Below are 19,351 nucleotides of genomic sequence, written 5' to 3' on the forward strand. Positions count from 1 at the left end.
TCTTATTTTTTGAATTTCCAGCTTTTCTGCCCTGCTTTTTCCCCATCTTTGTGGTTTTATCTGTCACTGGTCTTTGATGATGGTGACGTACTGATGGGGTTTTGATTTAGGTGTCCTTCCTGTTTGATAGGTTTCCTTCTGACTGTCAGGACCCTCAGCTATAGGTCTGTTGGAGATTGCTTGAGGTCCACTCCAGACCCTGTTTGCCTGGGTATCAGCAGCAGAGGTTGCAGAAGATAGAATATTGCTTTACAGCGAGTGCACCTGTCTGATTCTTGCTTTGGAAGCTTCCTCTCAGGGGTGTACTCCACCCTGTGAGGTGTGGGGTGTCAGACTGCCCCTAGTGGGGGATGTCTCCCAGTTAGGCTACTCAGGGGTCAGTGACCCACTTGAGCAGGCAGACTGCCCCTTCTCAGATCTCAACCTCCCTGTTGGGAGATCCACTGCTCTCTTCAAAGCTGTCAGACAGAGTCGTTCACGTTTCACAGGCTTCTACTCCTTTAGCTGAGCCCTGTCCCCAGAGGCGCAGTCTACATAGACAGGCAGGTTTCCTTGAGCTGCTGTGAGCTCCACCCAGTTCCAGCTTCCCAGCGGCTTTAGTTACCTACTTAAGCCTCAGCGATGGCGGGCGCCCCTCCCCCAGCCTCGCTGCTGCCTTGCGGTTAGATTGCCGCAGACTGCTGTGTTAGCAAGGAGAGAGGCTCCGTGGGCGTGGGACCCTCCCGGCCAGGTGTGGGATACAATCTCCGGTGTGCCGGTGTTACAGCGCAGTATTGGAGTGGGAGTTACCCGATTTTCCAGGTGTTGTGTGTCTCAGTTCCCCTGGCTAGGAAAAGGGACTCCCTTCCCCCTCGCGCTTCCCAGGTGAGGCGATGCCTCGCCCTGCTTCAGCTCTCGCTGGTCGGGCTGCAGCAGCTGACCAGCACCGATTGTCCGGCACTCCCGAGTGAGATGACCCCAGTACCTCAGTTGAAAATGCAGAAATCGCCGGTCTTCTGTGTCGCTCGCGCTGGGAGATGGAGACTGAAGCTGTTCCTATTCGGCCATCTTAAGAAATCCACCCTGTTTTCTGTATTCTTATGAAGAAAATAAGATTTGTTTTTTCTCCCCAAATTAAAAAAAGTTTATGAAGAGATTTTCTCTCAAGGGAAGCTATTATTCTAACTTGTAGCTGAGGTTCAACAGCAAGTGGTGCATAGTACTGGTTTTTAACAAATATCAGGCCGGGCACGGTGGCTTATGCTTGTAATCCCAGCACTTTGGGAGGCCAAGGCAGGTGGATCACCTGAGGTCAGGAGTTCAAGACCAGCCTGGCCAACATGGTGAAACTCTGTCATTACTAAAAATTCAAAAATTAGCTGGGTGTGGTGGCACACATTTGTAATCCCAGCTACTCATGAGGCTGAGGCAGGAGAATCACTTGAACCTGGGAGGCAGAGGTTGCAGTGAGCCAAGATCGCACCACTGCACTCCAGCCTGGGCAGCAAGAGTAAAACTGTGTCTCAGGAAACAAACAAACAAACAAAGATTCAAGTTGTAGTTGTAGTATGGATTCAGTGAGTCATTTGCAAGAACTGATTTTCTTTTTGCAGTTCTTTCAAACAAATGTTATTCCATACATTAAATTTATTTGTAACTAATTTATTTATCACATGACTAGCTATTGCTGCCTCACATGCTGGGCAAAGACAAACTGGCCAGTGTGCTCCTTGGGTTGAATAATCACACTGCCTGCAGCAGTTGCTCAGTTTGGTAGTCATGTGACTCACACAAAGGCCTAATGCCTTTTGTTTTGTTTTTGTTTGTGAAAATACAATTGTTTCAGTTGAAAAGACTCTCCTGTTTCCATTGGATTGCCTTTGCTTCTTTGTCAGTGATCCATTGCCTATATTTGTGTGGGTCTATTTCTGGTTTCCCTGTTCTGTTCCTTTATATTTCTCTATTCTTTCACCAATACCACACTGTCTTGATTATTGTATCTTTATAGTAAGTCTTGGATGTCAGGCAGCATCAGTTTTCAATTCATCTCTTCTCCTTCAATATTGTGTTGGCTATGTTGAGTCTTTGGCCTTTCCACGTAAGCTTTAGAATCAGTTTGTCAACACTCAAAAAATAACTTGCTGGATTTTGACAAAATTCAACACCCTTTCATGATGCAAACTCTCAGCAAACAAAGAATAGTAGGGAACTTCCTCAATTTGATAAAGAATATCTACAGAAAATATGTAACTAACATCATACTTAGGGTTACAAACTATGCTTTCCTGCTAAGATCAAGAACAAGGCGAGGATGTCCCCTCTCACTTCCTAGTGGAAGTCCTAGCTAGTGCAATAAGAGAAGAAAGGGAAATAAAAGCCACACAGATTGGGAAGGAAGAAAGGAAATGTTTATGAAATTTTGTTTTTTATTATTTTTAAAATTAGTAGACTTTTATTGGGCAGTTTTAGGTGTATGGAAGAATTGAGTGAAAAGTACAGTGTTCTTTCTTCTTCTTTTTCCTTCTCCTGTTCCTCCTTTCTTCTTTCTTCTTGACCAGCTCTCACTGTGTCACTGGAGTACAGTGTCACAATCGTAGCTAATTGCCGTCTTGAACTCCTGGGCTGAAGTGATCCTTTTACCTCAACCTCCCAAGTAGCTGGGACTACAGGCGTGCTACCATGCCACGCTGATTTTTTACTTTTGTAGAGATGTGGTCTTGCTACATTGCCCAGGATGGTCTTGAACTTCTGGGCTCAAGCAGTTGTCTCACCTTGGCCTCCAAAAGTGCTGGGATTAGAGACGGAACCCACTGCACTTGGTGCCTGGACTCCCTTATTCTTTGATACATCCACTTTCTCCCATCAGTAACACATTAAATTAGTGTGTCTAGTACATTTGTTTCAGTTGATGTGCTGATATTGATACAACTAATATCCATAGTTTATATTAAGTTTCACCCATTGAATTATACATTGTGTGGCATTTGAGAAATGTATGGTGCTATGTACCCATTATTACAGTATCATAAAGATAGTTCCCCTGTCCTGAGAATCCCCTGTACTCTGCTTGTTCATTCTTTTTTCCCTCCCCCTAGCTGCTGGCACCACTGATTTTTTTTTTTTTTGGGGATGGAGTTTTTGCTCTTGTTGCCCAGGCTGGAGTGCAATGGCATCATCTCGGCTTGCTGCAACCTCCGCCTCCCCGATTAAAGTGATTCGTCTGTCCCAGCCTCCTGAGAAGCTGGGATTACAGGCACCTGCCACCACACCCAGCTAATTTTTGTATTTTTAGTAGAGACAGGGTTTCATCATATTGGTCAGGCTGGTCTCGAACTCCTGACCTCAGGTGATCTGCCTGCCTCGGCCTCCCAAAGTGCTGGGTTTAGAATCATAAGCCACTGCGCCTGGCCGATTTTAGACCTTTTTTGACAGGCTTCTTTTACTTAGCGATATGCATTCAGGGTCCCCTCATTTCTTTTTCTGACTTGATGGCTCATTTCTTTTTATTGCTGAATAATATTTTTACTAGCAACAAAGAATGGAATACTTAAGTGTAAAACAAGCAAAAGATCTATAAGAGTAAAACAACAAAATACTGATACATGAAATAAAAAAATAAATGTCATCTTTTCCTAAGTTGATCTATGCATTCAGTGCAATTCCTATAAAAATACAAGCAAGTTATTTTGTGGATATGTACTAAGTAATTCTAAAGTTTGTAACAATGCTCCTAGAAGATAACGTAGAAAATCTAGGTGACCTTGAGTTTTGGAGATGACCTCTTAAGTATAACCCTGAAAGCACAATCATAAATGAAAAAAATCAGTAAGTTGGGCTTTATTAAAATTAAAAACTTTTGCTCTGTGAAAGATTATTTTAAGAGAGTGAGAAGATGGGCTGCAGATGGTTAGGAAATATTGGTGAAAGACAACTCTGACTAAAGAACTAAAGAACTCTTAAAACTGAACAGTAAGAAAATGAGCAATCGTATTAAAAAATGAGCAGAAGGGTCTCAGCTCGGGCTGCAGGAGGAGTGGCAGCGGCCAGGCAGCCCAGCTTCGCCAAGGCTTTCGGCAGGCTGCAGTCCACAGGTACTCGGCACGCGCCCTCCCCGCCGCCAGGATGCCCAAAGGAAGGTCAGCTCCGCCGAAGGGGCTGCCAAGGAAGAGGCCAAGAGGAGATAGGCGCGGTTGTCAGCTAAACTTGCTCCTGCAAAAGTGGAAGCGAAGCCGAAAAAGGCAGCAGCAAAGCACTGAAACCACCATCTATAAAGCTCTACATGTTCTTCACGGGGTGATTAATTTCTACCCAAACCTTAGGTTAAAGCTTCAAACAAAAAAGTGCAAACAAAAGGGAAAAGGGGAGCAAAAGGAAAACAGGCTGAGAGAAACTAAAGAAGATTTACCTGCAGAAAAGGGGGAAATGAAAACTTAAGGGGGAGTCCAGCCTCTGATGAAGCAGGAGAAAAAGAAGCCAAGTCTGATTAATACCATATACCATGTCTTATCAGTGGTCCCTGTCTCCCTTCTTGTACAATCCAGAGGAATATTCTTATCAACTATTTTGTAAATGCAAGTTTTCTTAGTAGCTCTAGAAACATTTTTAAGAAGGAGAGAATCTCACCTCATCCCATTTTTTTAAGTGTCAATGCTTTTTTTTGAGAGGTGAAATCATTTGCTGGTTGTTTATTTTTTGGTACAACCAGAAAATAGTGTGGGATATTGAATTCTGGGAAGCTTTGACTGTCTCAGGGGTCAGCTTAACATTCCATAGACAGGGGTTAGTTTTCATATCCTATAATACAAAGCATATTAAATGGCAATATGGAGTCAGTCCTGCATTTAATGTCTTGAACATTTTAAATTACTTCTATTCCCATGTTGTTTTTTAGTAGAATTGTTTCCTAAAGAAAACCACTCTTTGATTATGGCTCTCCCTGTCAAAATTGTGTCCACTCTGTAACACCTTTGGTTGTGGTTGTCCTATTTTCCTAATAACTTTGTTACTGTCCTGTGAAAGATTAAAAATTTGAATATGTAGTGTACATGCTATTCAGTTGTGAATTGGTGGGATGTATGTAACAGCTTATCAAATTGTGAAGATACTGGTACTTGATAGCCTCTTAAGGAAAATTTGCTTCCAAATTTAAGCTGGAAAGTCACTGGAATAACTTTAAAAAAGAATTACAATACATGGCTTTTTAGATATTTGTTATGTATGTTAAGAATTGTGTACAAATTAAAATGTACTGATCCTCAACCAATAAAATCTCAATTATGAAAGAAAAATAGAGCAAAAACCTGACCAAAGAAGATACACATGGCAAATAAGCCTATGAAAGATGCTCAATAATGTATGTGATTGGGGAATTGCATAAAAATAACAGTTGGATACCACAGTTTTAAAGGGCTAAAAGCTCTAACATTGACAATACCAAATGCTGAGAAGATGTGGAATAACAGAAATGCTCATTTATTGCTAGTGGGACTGCAAAATTGTACAGCTACTTTCAAATACAATTTGGCAGTTTCTTACAAAACTAAACATCCTCATACTATAAGATTAACCAGTTGCCCTGCTTGGTATTTACTCCAATGAGTTGAAACTTATGTCCTCACAAAAACCTGCACAAAGATGCGTATAGCAACTTTATTCATAACGGCCAGAACTTGAATACAACCAAGATGTCCTTCACCATGCAAATGAGTAAACATTGGTACATCCTGTGAGTGGAATGTCATTCAGTGCTAAAAAGAAATGAGGTATCAAGCCATGAAAAGACATGGAGGAACCTTGAATGCATATTCCTCTGTAAAAGAAGTCAATCTGATAATCATACTGTATGATTCTAACTCTATGATGAAACTGTGGAGACATTAAGTTGAAAATTTATGTCCACACAGCCTGCACATGAATGTGTATAGCAGCTTTATTTATAATTGCCAAAACCTGGCAGCAAGTTGCCCTTCAGTAGATGAATGGATTAACAAACTGTGGTATATTCATAAGATGGAGTATTATTCTTATTATTCTTATTTATTTTCAGTGAGTTTGCGTGTGCGTGTGTGTGTGTGTGTAGTCTTGCTCTGTTGCCCAGGCTGGAGTGCAGTGATGTGATCTCGGCTCACTGCAGTCTCCGCCTCCCAGGTTCAAGTGATTGTTCTGCCTCAGCCTGCTGAGTAGCTGGGATTACAGATGCGCACCACCATGCCTGGCTAATTTTTGTATTTTTAGTAGAGACAGGGTTTCACCATGTTGGTCAGGTTGGTCTCGAACTCCTGATCTCGTGATCCAGCCACCTTGGCTTCCCAAAATGCTGGGATTACAGGCGTGAGCCACTGTGCTCAGAGAGTTTTTTTTTTAATCTTCCTACCTTTTTACTCTGGTGGTTCGTGTGCTAGTTGCATGTATAGTTTCATAAGAAACTGCTAAACTGTTGTCCAGGCAACTGTTCCATTTTATATTCCCACCAGCAATGTGTGAGTGATCTCATTTATCTTTATCTTTTCCAGCATTTGTTGTCACTATGTTAAAATTTTTTTCAGTTTTGATAGATGGCTAGTGGTATCTGTTAGTGGTTTTGTATTTTCTTTCTTTTTTTCCTTTGAGACAGGGTCTCACTTTGTCACCCAGCCTGGAGTGCAGTGGCACAATCACTGCTCACTGCAGCCTCAACCCCCTGGCCTCAAGTGATCCTCCCACTTCAGCCCCCAAAGTAGCTGGGACCACAGGTGCATACCACTATGCCTAGCTACTTTTTGTATTTTTTTTATATACAGGGTGTCACCATGTTGCCAAGGCTGGTCTTGAACTCCTGAGCTCAAGCGATCCCGCCTGCCTTGGCCTCCTACAGTGCTGGGATTACAGGTGTGAGCCGCTGTGGCTTGGGCTGTTTTGTTTTCTTTGTGGCTAATCATGCATTTATAGAATCTCTTTCATGAAGTATTTCTGCTTATTTACTTTGTTAAAAGAAGGCCATCAGGAAGGCCATACCCGAGGTCAGCTGAAAATACTTCTGGTTCTCCTGGGATGATTACTTAATGATGATGTTTGCAACAACTACCATCTTTTCCATTGCCTTTTAAAGCAAATGCCTATGACTCAATATTTGATTATATAAATTATAATGAAGACTCAACCTCCTGGTTTTTTATTAATGGGAGAAGGAGTAAGAAATTGTGTGGAGAATAGGTTTATAGGTTTTCAGAATTAGGGCCTGAATTTAAGACATATGATATGAAAATCCAAAAAAGTTGTAGCTAAATATAATTATTTTGGTTTGTCCTGCGCATTCCAAAATTATAGATAGAGGCTGGGTGCAGTGGCTCATGCCTGTATTCCCAGCACTTTTGGGGACCTAGGCAGGTGGATTACGTGAGGCCAGTAGTTCGAGACTAGCCTGGCCAACATTGTGAAACCTTGTCTCTACTGAAAATAGAAAACATTATTTTCAGGTGTGGTGGCATGCATCTGTGGTTCCAGCTACACGGGAGGCTGAGGCATAAGAATCACTTGAACCTGGGAGGCAGAGGTAGCAGTGAGCCAAGATCGAGCCACTGCATCCAGCCTGGGCGATAGAGCAAGACTGTCTCCAAAAAATTTTTAGAAAAATTATAGATTCATTTAGAGAAAATGTTTAGTGATTTCTTGTTGATTTTTGTCTTCCATGTTTGTAATATTTTTCCTTTTGAGAAATCTAGTTTAAATATTTTTATAGTTCATAATTACTTAACCTTTTAATTTTCAATAAAGAAAGCATTTTTTGAAATTTGTTCTTTAAAAAGTTTTAATTAACCCTCTTCACTACAATGAATTCACTGTGTAAATTCCATACCTTTGGCTGTTGTAATATATAAAAATGAGGACTTTTTCCTCCCTAATAAAATCTTAATAATTTCCTTTATGGGTATGGGTCAAATGTATAGTAGGTAACAGATTGTTCTGATAAAAAAAAAAAATTTCAACACACATGCTCAATAATAAAACAAGTTACTTAGATAAAGAAAAGGTCAGTTAAAGAGAATTTGCACTCATTTCTATTTTACATTTATCATGAATAGTGTAAAATGCCTTTACTATTCATTTTTATATGTATATATGGGATCCTGGGCACAAATTACAGATTTTTAAAGAAACATTTAGTAATAAAAATTGCATCCTTCCTGCCTTTCCTACAGCCTCTGATATTTGCTTACAGTAGATTCAGTTGCATTCTAAACTTGGCTCTAAAAATTTCTTCTAGGAACTTCCCCCCCTTTATGCTATTAGGTTTGTCTTTAAAGTCATAGCTCCGTGTTTAAATGTCAAACGCAAACTTTTGAAAATAATCCATTAGAGCTCTGTAGAAGTCACATGAAAACTGTATTCTGTGCAAAACTTTCTTGTGGCACTGTTTTCTATACCATTTTTGGCTTGTACGATAGAAAATAAAAGCTTATTTCATGTCTGTCTATTTTAGTGTAACACCTTATGGGGCATGCATACTGATTATTTTATGGAAAGCACTCTCATCAGCCTGTCCATGAGGAAAATTAAGATTGTCTTGCTGTGTTCCATGGAAACGGTCAAGGCTTTTCAAAAGAGAAAACAGGAGAACAAAAGAATATGTCGGACGTGCACACAACTGTGTTATTGGCAGGAAACGTGCTGACTCCTTTGTGAATGTGTGAATTTGTGAAGACCCTTATTTCAAAGAATTATCTTTTCCTATTAGTTGTTGAATGAAGGGTTTTTCTCATATATAAATAATTTCTAGTTCTGACAAATTTTGTTCGGTTATCTATAAAGTGAGCTTTCATAACATTTGTTTTGTCTGTTTCTAATGAAGGCTTGTTGCAGGAAGAATCTCAGTTGTGACATTGTATGGATGATGCCAGTGAAGTGATCAGAATTCCAGTATCTAGTGTGTTGTAGCCATAATGAGCTTCTAATTGAAGGCGACAGGCTGCTTTTTTTCCCCTTCTAGTTGGTCAGGCAAAATGTTAGATTTCATTCATTATTAACTCATTCCTTATCAGCAGAGGACTGGATTAATTTGTAGGGAACATAAATAATTTTTGCTTCGTGTCAATTTTACAGATTGAAGTTCAGGCTTATATAAGATTCTCTCCCACCTGCAGCTGTTCCAATTGTATGCATTTGTGTAACTACCATCATCATAATGATACACTAACATTTTTGTCACCCCAAAAGTTTCTCATGCCACTTTGTGCCCTATACCTTCCTTCTTTCCCTCTCTCTTGCAACACTGATTTGCTTCCTATTATTATAGTTGTGGTTGTTTTTTTTTTTTTTTAACTTTTCATAGGAGGGACTCATATAGTGTGTAGACTTTTATATCTAGCCTCCCTACCCCCACAATCATGGTATTGAGATTCATTTTTGTTGTTTTATAGATAGTTTGTTCTTTTTAAATGCTGAATAGTTTTCATTGCATTAATATATAACTGTCCATTCACCTATTGATGGACATTTAATTGTTTCTAGGCTTTTTATTATGGATAATAAAATACCTAGTTGTGACATATGGAAAATGTAGGTTTAATTTTTTTACAAACTGGTAAACTATTTTTCAGAGTGACTGTACCATTTTGCATCTCCAGCAGTAATGTGTGAGAGCTTCATTAAGTTTGCATTCTTGCCATAACTTTGTACTACTAGTTTTAAAAATTTTAGTTATTCTATTGGATGTAGTGGTATGTTAGTGGTTTCAACTTGCATTTCCCTGATAATTAAATATGGTGAACATCTTTTCATGTACTTACTTGCTATCTGCATATCTTCTTTAATCAAGTATCTTTAAACATATTATGGCCATTAAAAATTGTATGCTTTTTGCTTCTACAACAGTTATAGAATTATGGCCATTTTATTTATTATGACCACCTTTATTTTTTATTTTTCATGCATGAAATTTATTTTAGAGCTAATGTAAGCTTAGCCCACATTATAATGTTATAACATTAATTTTAATGCTAACATTGAAATTAAACATTGAAACAGCATTGATACAGAAAATGAAAATATGACTTAATATGTGCAAGAGAGTTAGCAGGAAAAACTTGATAAAGAATTTTTTTCCAACTTTTATTTTAGGTTCTGGGGGTACGTGTTCAGGTTTGTTACATGAGCAAATTGTGTGTCACTGGAGTTAGGTGTACAGATTATTTTGTCACCCAGGTACTGACCATAGTACCCGATGGGTAGTTTTTTGATCCTCACCCTACTTCCACCCTCCTCCTTCAAGTAGGCCCCCGTGTCTTTTGTCCCCTTCTTTGTGTCCATGTGTATTCATTGTTTAGCTCCCACTTATAAGTGAGAGCATTCTGTATTTGGTTTTCGGTTCCTGCATTAATTCACTTAGGATAATGGCCTCCAGTTGCATTCATGTTGCTGCAAAGAACATGATTTTGTTCTTTTTTTTGTGCTGCATAGTATTCTGTGGTGTATATGTACCATTTTTTTTTTTTTTTTTTTTTTTTTTGAGATAGAGTCTTGCTCCCGTCACGCAGACTGGAATGCAGTGGTGCGATCTCAGCTCACTGCACCCTCCACCTCCCAGGTTCAAGCAATTCTCCTTCCTCAGCCTCCTGAGTAGCTGGGATTACAGGTGTGCACGACCACGCCCAACTAATTTTTGTATTTATAGTAGAGACAGGATTTCACCATATTGGCCAGGCTGGTCTCAAACTCCTGACCTCAGGTGATCCACCTGCCTTGGCCTCCCAAAGTGCTGGGATTACAAACATGAGCCACCACGTCCGGCCTATGTGCCACATTTTAAAAATTCAGTCCTCTGTTGATGGGCATATAGGTTGATTCCATGAATTTGATACTGTGACTAGTGCTGCGAAGAACATACGAATGCATGTGTCTTTATGGTAGAATGATTGATATTCTTTTGGATATGTATCCAATAATGGGATTGTCCTGTGTCGAATGGTAATTCTGAGTTCTTGGGAAATCTCCAAACTGCTTTCCACAGTGGCTGAACTAATTTACATTCCCACCAGCGGTGTATAAGCATTACCGTTTCTCCACAGCCTCACCAGCATCTATTATTTTTTGGCTTTTTAATAGCCATTCTGACTGATGTGAGAAGGCATCTGATTGTGGTTTTGATTTGCACCTCTCTAATGATTAGTGATGTTGAGCATATTTTTCATATACTTGTTGGCCATGTGGATGTCTTCTATTGAGAAGTGTCTGTTCATGTCCTTTGCCCATTTTTTAAATGGGGTTGTTTCTTGCTTGTTGACTTATAGATTCCGTATAGTAGACCTTTGTCAGATGCATAGTTCACAGATATTTTTCTGTCCTTCTGTAGGTTATCTGTTTGCTGTTGATAGTTTCTTGTGCTGTGCCAAAGCTCTTTAATTAAGTACCACTTGTCAATTTTAGTTGCAATTGTTGGGATTGCTTTTGGAGTCTTCCTCATAAAATCTTTGCCAGGGCTTGTGTCCAGAATAGTATTTCCTAGGTTTTTTTTCCCTAGAGTTTTTATAGCATTATGTTTTACATTTCAGTCTTTAATCCACCTTGAGTTGATTTTTGTATATGGTGGAAAGATTTTTGTATACAGAGCCCAGTTTCAGTCTTCTGCATATGGTTTGCCAGTAATCCCACCACCATTTATTGAATAGGGAATTTTTTCCCTATTGCTTGTTATTGTCAACTTTGTCAAATATTAGATGGTTGTAGGTGTGTGGCTTTATTTCTAGGTTCTCCAACCTATTCCATTGGTCTATGTGTCTGTTTTTGTATCAGTACCATGCTATTTTGCTTACTGTAGCCTTGTAGTATAGTTGAAGTCAAGTAGTGTAATGCCTCCAGCTGTGTTCTTTTTGCCTAGGATTGCTTTTACTATTCAGGCTCTTTTTTGGTCTCATACGAATTTTAGAATACTTTTTTTTTCTAATTCTGTGAAAAATGCCATTGGTAGTTTGATAGGAATAGCATTGAAACTGTAAGTTGCTTTGGGTAGTATGGACATTTTAATGATATTGAGTCTGAGCATGGAATGTTTTTCTATTTGCTTGTGTCATCTCTGACTTTTTTCAGCAGCATTTTATAATTCTCATTTTAGAGGTCTTTTACCTTTCTGGTTAGCAGTATTCCTAGGTATTGTATTCCTTTTATGGCTATTGTGAATGAGATTACTTTCTTGATTTGGCTCTCAGCTGGGATATTATCAGTGTATAGACATGCTATTGATTTTTATATCCTGAAACCTTGCTGGAGTTGTTTTACAAATCTAAGAGCCTTTGGACAGAGACTGAGAGTTTTCTAGGTATTGAATCATATCATCTGCGACTAGAGATAGTTTAACTTCCTGTCTTACTATTTGGATGCCTTTTATTTCTTTCTCTTGCCTGATTGCTCTGGCTGGGACTTCCAGAACTGTGTTGAATAGGATTGGAGAGTAGGCGTCTTTGTCTTGTTTCGGTTCTCAGGGGGAATGTTTCCAGTTTTTGCCTGTTCGGTATCATGTTGGCTGTGGGTTTGCCATAGATGGCTCTTATTATTTTGAGGTATGTTCCTTCAATATCTAGTTTGTTGAAGGTTTTTTTTTTTTTTTTTTTTTTTGAGACGGAGTCTGGCTCTGTGGCCCAGGCTGGAGTGCAGTGGCCGGATCTCAGCTCACTGCAAGCTCCGCCTCCCGGGTTTACGCCATTCTCCTGCCTCAGCCTCCCAGAGTAGCTGGGACTACAGGCGCCCGCCACCTCGCCCGGCTAGTTTCTTGTATTTTTTTAGTAGAGACGGGGTTTCACCGTGTTAGCCAGGATGGTCTCGATCTCCTGACCTCGTGATCCGCCCGTCTCGGCCTCCCAAAGTGCTGGGATTACAGGCTTGAGCCACCGCGCCCGGCCTGTTGAAGGTTTTTAACATGAAGGAATATTGAATTTTATTGAAAGTATATTCTGCATCCATTGAGATGATCATTTTTTTTGTTTTTAGTTCTGCTTATGTGATGAATCACATTTATTGTTTTGCATATGTTGAATCAAACTTGCATCCCAGGAATAAAGCTTACTTGATCATGGTGGATTAGCTTTTCTATGTGCTGCTGGATTTGATTTGCTAGTATTTTGTTGAGGAGCTTGCATCTGTGTTCATTAGGGATATTTGCCTGAAGTTTTCTTTATTTGTTAATGTCTCTGCCAGGTTTTGGTATCAGAATGAGGCTGGCTTCGGCTGGGCATGGTGGCTTACACCTGTAATCCCAGCACTTTGGGAGGCCAAGGCAGGCGGATCACGAGGTCAGAAGATTGAGACCATCCTGGCTAACATGGTGAAACCCTGTCTCTACTAAAAATACAAAAAATTAGCTGGGCGTGGTGGTGAGCACCTGTAGTCCCAGCTACTCGGGAGGCTGAGGCAGGAGAGTGGTGTGAACCCAGGAGGCGGAGCTTGCAGTGAGCCAAGATTGTGCCACTGCACTCCAGCCTGGGAGACAGCAAGACTCTGTCTCAAAAAACAAACAAACAAAAAAACAAAACAAAACAAAACAAAAAAACAGAATGAGACTGGCTTCATAGAATGAGTTAGGGGGAGTCCCTCATGCTCGACTTTTTATAATAATTTCAGTAGGATTGGTACCAGCTTTTCTTTGTACATCTGGTAAAATTTGGCTGTGAATTCATTTGATCCAGGGCTTTTTCTCATTGATAGGTTTTAAAAAATGACCAATTAAATTTCGGAATTCATTATTGGTGCGTTCAGGTTTTAATTTCTTCCTGATTCAATTTTGGGAGGTTGTTATGTTTCTAGAAATTTATCCATTTTTCCTATGTTTTCTAGTTTCTGTGCATAGAGGTGGTAAAAAAAAAAATGTGTTGCATGCATCATCACTGTTGAGTCATAAGATTTTCTTTTCTTTTTTTTTTTTCGAGACAGGGTCTTACTCTGTTGCCCACGCTAGAGTGTAGTGGTATGATCAGAGCTCACTGCATCCTCAAATTGCTTCTGCCTCAGCCTTCCTAGTAGCTGAGACTACAGGTGCATGCAGAATTTAAAAAATATTTTGGACACAAACCCTTTCTCAGATACATGTTTTGCATATATTTTCTCATAATATGGCACTTGCTTTTTCCTTTTTAATTTCTGTCTGTTAAAGAGTAAAAGTTTCACATTTTGATAAATTGTGTTTTGTCAATTACATCTATTTTCATGCATTCTTTTTTCTGTTTAAGAAACGGGTTACAAAGATTTTTCTCCTGTAGTTTGTCCTTGACGCTTAGTTTTTGCTATTATATTTTTAGACTTATGATCCATTTTGAGTTTGTTTTTGGAGCAGTTTGATTTTTTTAAATATAGAAATCTGGTTCTTTTGACACCATTTGTTCCAAAAACGATCTTTTTATCATTTAGTTATATTGTACCTTTGATGAAAATCAAATGTGAGTTTATTTCTCGACTCACTATTCTGTTTCCTTGAAATATTTGTGTATGCCTATACCAGTACCATACTATCCTGATTATTGTAGCTTTATACATCTTATACATGTATATCATTTGTATACATCTATACCTCAGAGATATTATATAATATAGGTTCAGTTCAAGATGACCGCGATAAAGCAGATTCCATAATAAAGCAAGTCACATGAATTTTTTGGTTTCCTAGTGCATATAAAAGTTATGTCTGGTTAGGCTCAGTGGCATATTCCTGTAATCCCAGCACTTTGGGGAGGTAAGGTGGGAGGCTTGCTTGAAGCCAGGAGTTTAAGACCAACTTGGGCAACAAAGCAAGACACTGTCTAAAAAAATAAAACCAAATAAAAAGATTAGCTGAATGTGGTGGTGCGTGCCTGTAGCCCCAGCTCCTCAGGATGCAGAGACCAGAGGATTGCTTGAGATCAGGAATCAGAGGCTACAGTGAATTCCATTTCAGGTGACAGAGTGAAGCTCTGTATCTAAAACAGAAACGAAACCAAAAAAGATATGTTTACACTATACTGTAGTCTCTTAAGTGTGTAATGGCATTATGTCCAAAAAAAAAAAAAAATCAATGTACATACCTTGATTAAAAAATACTTCATTACTAAAAAATGCTGATGATCTGATACTTCAGTGAATCATAATCTTTTTGCTGATGGAGAGTCCTGGTTACCCCTTGCGGGGCTCTTTCCTGTTCAGTGTCATGAAACCAACACACCAGACTGAAAATGAGTGGCAGGCAGTGCAGGCTCTATTCAGTAGTCTTGGAATTGGAGAAGTGGGAACTTAGCTTAACTTCTCAGCTCCTGAGAAACCTGGAAATTACAGATATAGGGCATCTTTAATGAAGGGTTTGGGCATTAAGAGCCAGGAGAGGAATATGTTTTTCTTGGAAAGGGATGGAGATTTTCCTGGAATCAAGGAGCCACCTCTTTCCTATGCTTTCCTGGTCTCTTCTGGTCACTGTCACGGTGATTGTCAACTGTCATGGTGCTGATGGGAGTGTCACTTAGCATGGAAATTGGATTATAATGAAGCTAGAGGTTCTTCAGAGGTCGAGTAAGCTGCCATTGTGGATTTCATCAGCTTTAGCTGGTTTAGACCTAAGAAGAAACTTCTGACCACTGACATCCTGTATCCTAAAAATAAATGGAGTTAAAGCTGACTAGGAATTTAGCCATATCACATAGGCATTGCATTGGCCAACAAAAATGGGGTAGGAATCCAGCTAAGTCATTTAACCGCTGCAGTGGGTAGTATTAGGGCCTTGCTCTGGATTAGGCTTTGGCTTAAGGGAATGTTGTGTTTAGTTTAATCTTCCGTCTAAACCACTAAAATTTTCTCCATATCGGCAATAAGCCTGTTTCACTTTCTTCTCATTCATGTGTTCACTGGAGTAGCACTTTAAATTTTTTCAAGAACTTTTTCTTTGTGTTCATGACTTGGTTATGTGGTATAAGAGGTCTGGTTTTCTGCCTGTATCAGCTTTCAGTACGTCTTCCTTGCTAAGCTTAATCATTTCTAGCCTTTGATTTGAAATGAGAGATGTGCAACTCTTTATTTCAAATGAACACTTAGAGGCTATTGTAGGATTATTAATTGGTCTACTTTCAATATTGCTGTGTCTCAGTGATGAAGGAGGCCTGAGGAGAGGGAGAGAGTATAGGAGAACAGCTGGTAGGTGGAGCCTTCAGAACACACTCATTTATTGATTAAATTTACCATCTTCTATGGGTCCAGTTTGTGGTGCCCCAAAACAATTACAATAGTAACATCAAAGATCACTGATCACAGATCATTCTAACAGATATAACAATAAATGAAAGAGTTTGAAGTACTATGAGAATTACCAAAATGTGATGGAGAGATACCAGTTGAGCACGTGGTATTGTAAAAACAGCTTCAGTAGACTTGCTTGACACAGGGTTCGCGCAAACCTTCAATTTGTTAAAAAAAAAAAAAAAAAAAAAATGCAACATCAGTAAAGCACAGTAAAGTGAAGTGCAATAAATTAGGTATGCTCGTATGTAAGAATCATATTAATTTGCATAAAGATTTTAAAGTTAGCTTGTCATTGTCTTTAAAAAGGCCTGGTAGGATTTTGATTGTGAGTATTAAATATATAGATCAGTTTGGGGAGACTTGCCATCTTAAGAATATTGTAACTCCCAATCCAAGAACATGGTATTTACTATTATTTATTTAGGTCTTTGATTTATTTTATCTGCATGCTATAGTTTTTAGTATACAAATCTTGTGTGTATTTTGTTATACTTACATAGAATTATTTCATATTTTCATGTGATTGCAAATACTTTCAGTTTCAAATTGTTCATTTCTATACAAATATGATTGTATATGTAGACCTTGAATTCTGCAACCTTGGTAAAGTTCTAGTAGCTTTTTAAAGAGATTCTTTGGGATTTTTTTATGTAGATAATGCTATCTGTAAATAGATTATGTTATCTGTGATGGTTTTATTTCTACCTTGACAATCTGGATGCTTTAGATTTATTTATCTGTACTTACTGCACTGGGTAAGATTTCTTATACAATGTTGAGTAGGAGTGATAAAAGCAGACAATTTTGCCTCATTCTTGACCTTATGGGGAAGGTGTTTATTCTTATAGCTGTAGATTTTTTTATAGATGCACTTTATAAGGTAGAAGAAATTCTAATTATGGTTTGTTGAGTGTTTTTCTCTTGAAAAGGGTATTGCATTTTTATTCCTAAAAATGCCATACTGCATCTTTCTAATGTAATAATCATAGTGGTTTCCCCCCTTTTTTCTATGAATATGGTGAATTACATTAATAGATATTCTGTAGTAAACCAGCCTTTCATTCCTGCAATAAAGTTCAACTGGTTTTGTATTGCTGGATTTTATTTGCTAATTTTTTTTTTTTTTTTTTGAGATAGAGTTTTGCTCTTGTTACCCAGGCTGGAGTGCAATGATGCAATCTTGGCTCACCACAACCTCTGCCTCCCAGTTTCAAGTGATTCTCCTGTCTCAGCCTCCCGAGTAGCTGGGATTACAGGCATGCACCACCACCCCTGGCTAATTTTTGTATTTTTAGTAGAAACAGGGTTTCTCCATGTTGGTCAGGCTGGTCTTGAACTCCTGACCTCAGGTGATCCACCCACCTTGGCCTTCCAAAGTGCTGAGATTATAGGCATGAGTGCCCAGCTATTTGCTAATATTTTCTTAATGAGTTTTGGGTGTATATTTATGAGACATATAGATATACAAGCATATGTTTTATTTTCTTGCAATATATTTATTTAGTTTTTGGATATGTGCTACTGACATTGTAAAATAGGTTGGAAAGTGACTGTTCTACCTTATGAAAGAGTTTGTGTATGATAGGTATAATTTTTTGTTTGAATAATTGATAGAGATTATAGATGAAGGCATTTTTAAGGATTTTCTTTGCAAGAAGTTACGAATTCAATTTCTTTTTAGATCGTGGGCTATTCAAATTATCTTTATGTGTAGATTGGTTTTGGCACTCTACATTTTAAGGCATTTGTCTGTGTCATCAGAATATTTCCTATTTCCTTCATTATATTATTTGTTTGTTCCTTATTACTTTTTTGAACACTTTGACTAGAGTTATTGATTCTATTATCTTTAAAAATAGCAACGTTTTTGTCTTATTGATTTCCCCCGCTGCTTACTCATCTTATTTTATCGAATTCATATTGCATTTTTATTTCCTTATTCCTTATTCCTTTATTTCCTTTTATTGAATTTAACTAGCTCCTTTTTAAAAACTTTCTTTAGTTGAAACATTGATTTCTCTATCTGTCCCTCTGTCTAAAACACAGTTTTTTCTTTATTGTACCTTTACAATAAGTCTTATTATGTGGAATGCATTTCCATATACATTCTAGAATGAGATCTCATTTCTGGTGTATTTTTGATGAGGTTTTAAACTATCAATTTAGAGAGTCTTTTAGGCTGTGTTATTTTCTTTTACATAGGTGTTTTTGTTTTTGTTTTTGAGACAATTTCACTCTGTCGCCCAGGCTGGAGTGCAGTGGCACATTCTTGGCTCACTGCAACTCCGCCTCCCAGGTTCAAGCAATTCTCCTGCTTCAGCCTCCCAAGTAGCTGGGATTACAGGTGCTTGCCACCATGCCTGGATAATTTTTGTATTTCTAGTAGAGATGGGGTGTCACTGTGTTGGCCAGGCTGGTCTGAAACTCCTGACCTCAAGTGATCTACCCGCCTTGGCCTCCTAAGGTGCTGGGGTTACAGGTGTGAGCCATCATGCCCGGCCTACATAGGTTTTTTAAAAACCATTTTATTCTTTCTTGTGTAAATATATTATGAATCTTTCCTTAGATTTGTTCCAAGATAGTCAATGGTTTTGATATTTAATGTCATTTTATATGATTTTAAAATATTTTTTACTAATTGTTCTCAATTTATAAAAGTATACCTGATGTTTGTATATTATGCTTTTATCTAGTGACCTTGGTAAATCCATATATTCTAACAGTTGGACTTTATTGTGAATTGGCCTCTGGGTGTATGTGCACAGATGATATATATTTCTATGTACAGATTGGTGTTTTTTGCTTTTATACAATCAAGTTTTTAGCAAACAATGACAGCTTTATTTCTTCCTTGTAATAATTACTTTTCTTGGCTTATACATAAGAACTTCCATTCTGTGTTGAATGGAAGTTATGATAAATAGCATTTTTTCCTACATCCTGATTTTAGGGTCAAACTTTTTCATATTTTATGGGTGTTTGCTAGTTTTTGTTCATTAGTTTTAAGGTTGGTACCCTTTATCATATTAAGGAAATGTTCTTATCATGAATAGGCTTTGAAGTTTATTAGATTATTTTCTGTATCTGTTGGTATAATCATGTCATCTTCTCTTCTCTTCTCTTCTCTTCTCTTCTCTTCTCTTCTCTTCTC

The 19,351-nt window shown here is 38.4% G+C and overlaps 1 protein-coding gene and 1 pseudogene across 8 annotated transcripts in view; both read left to right on the top strand.

Annotated features, from left to right (window-relative positions):
* LOC111537692 overlaps positions 1-4,466 on the top strand; it is a 17,899-nt pseudogene extending 13,433 nt beyond the window's left edge.
* The window catches only part of BCAS3 (BCAS3 microtubule associated cell migration factor), a 722,154-nt gene that overhangs the window by 177,139 nt on the left and 525,664 nt on the right, over positions 1-19,351 (top strand). The window lies entirely within an intron of this gene.

The sequence above is a fragment of the Piliocolobus tephrosceles genome, chromosome 16 (assembly GCF_002776525.5).
Source record: "Piliocolobus tephrosceles isolate RC106 chromosome 16, ASM277652v3, whole genome shotgun sequence".
Classification (NCBI taxonomy): Eukaryota; Metazoa; Chordata; class Mammalia; order Primates; family Cercopithecidae; genus Piliocolobus; species Piliocolobus tephrosceles.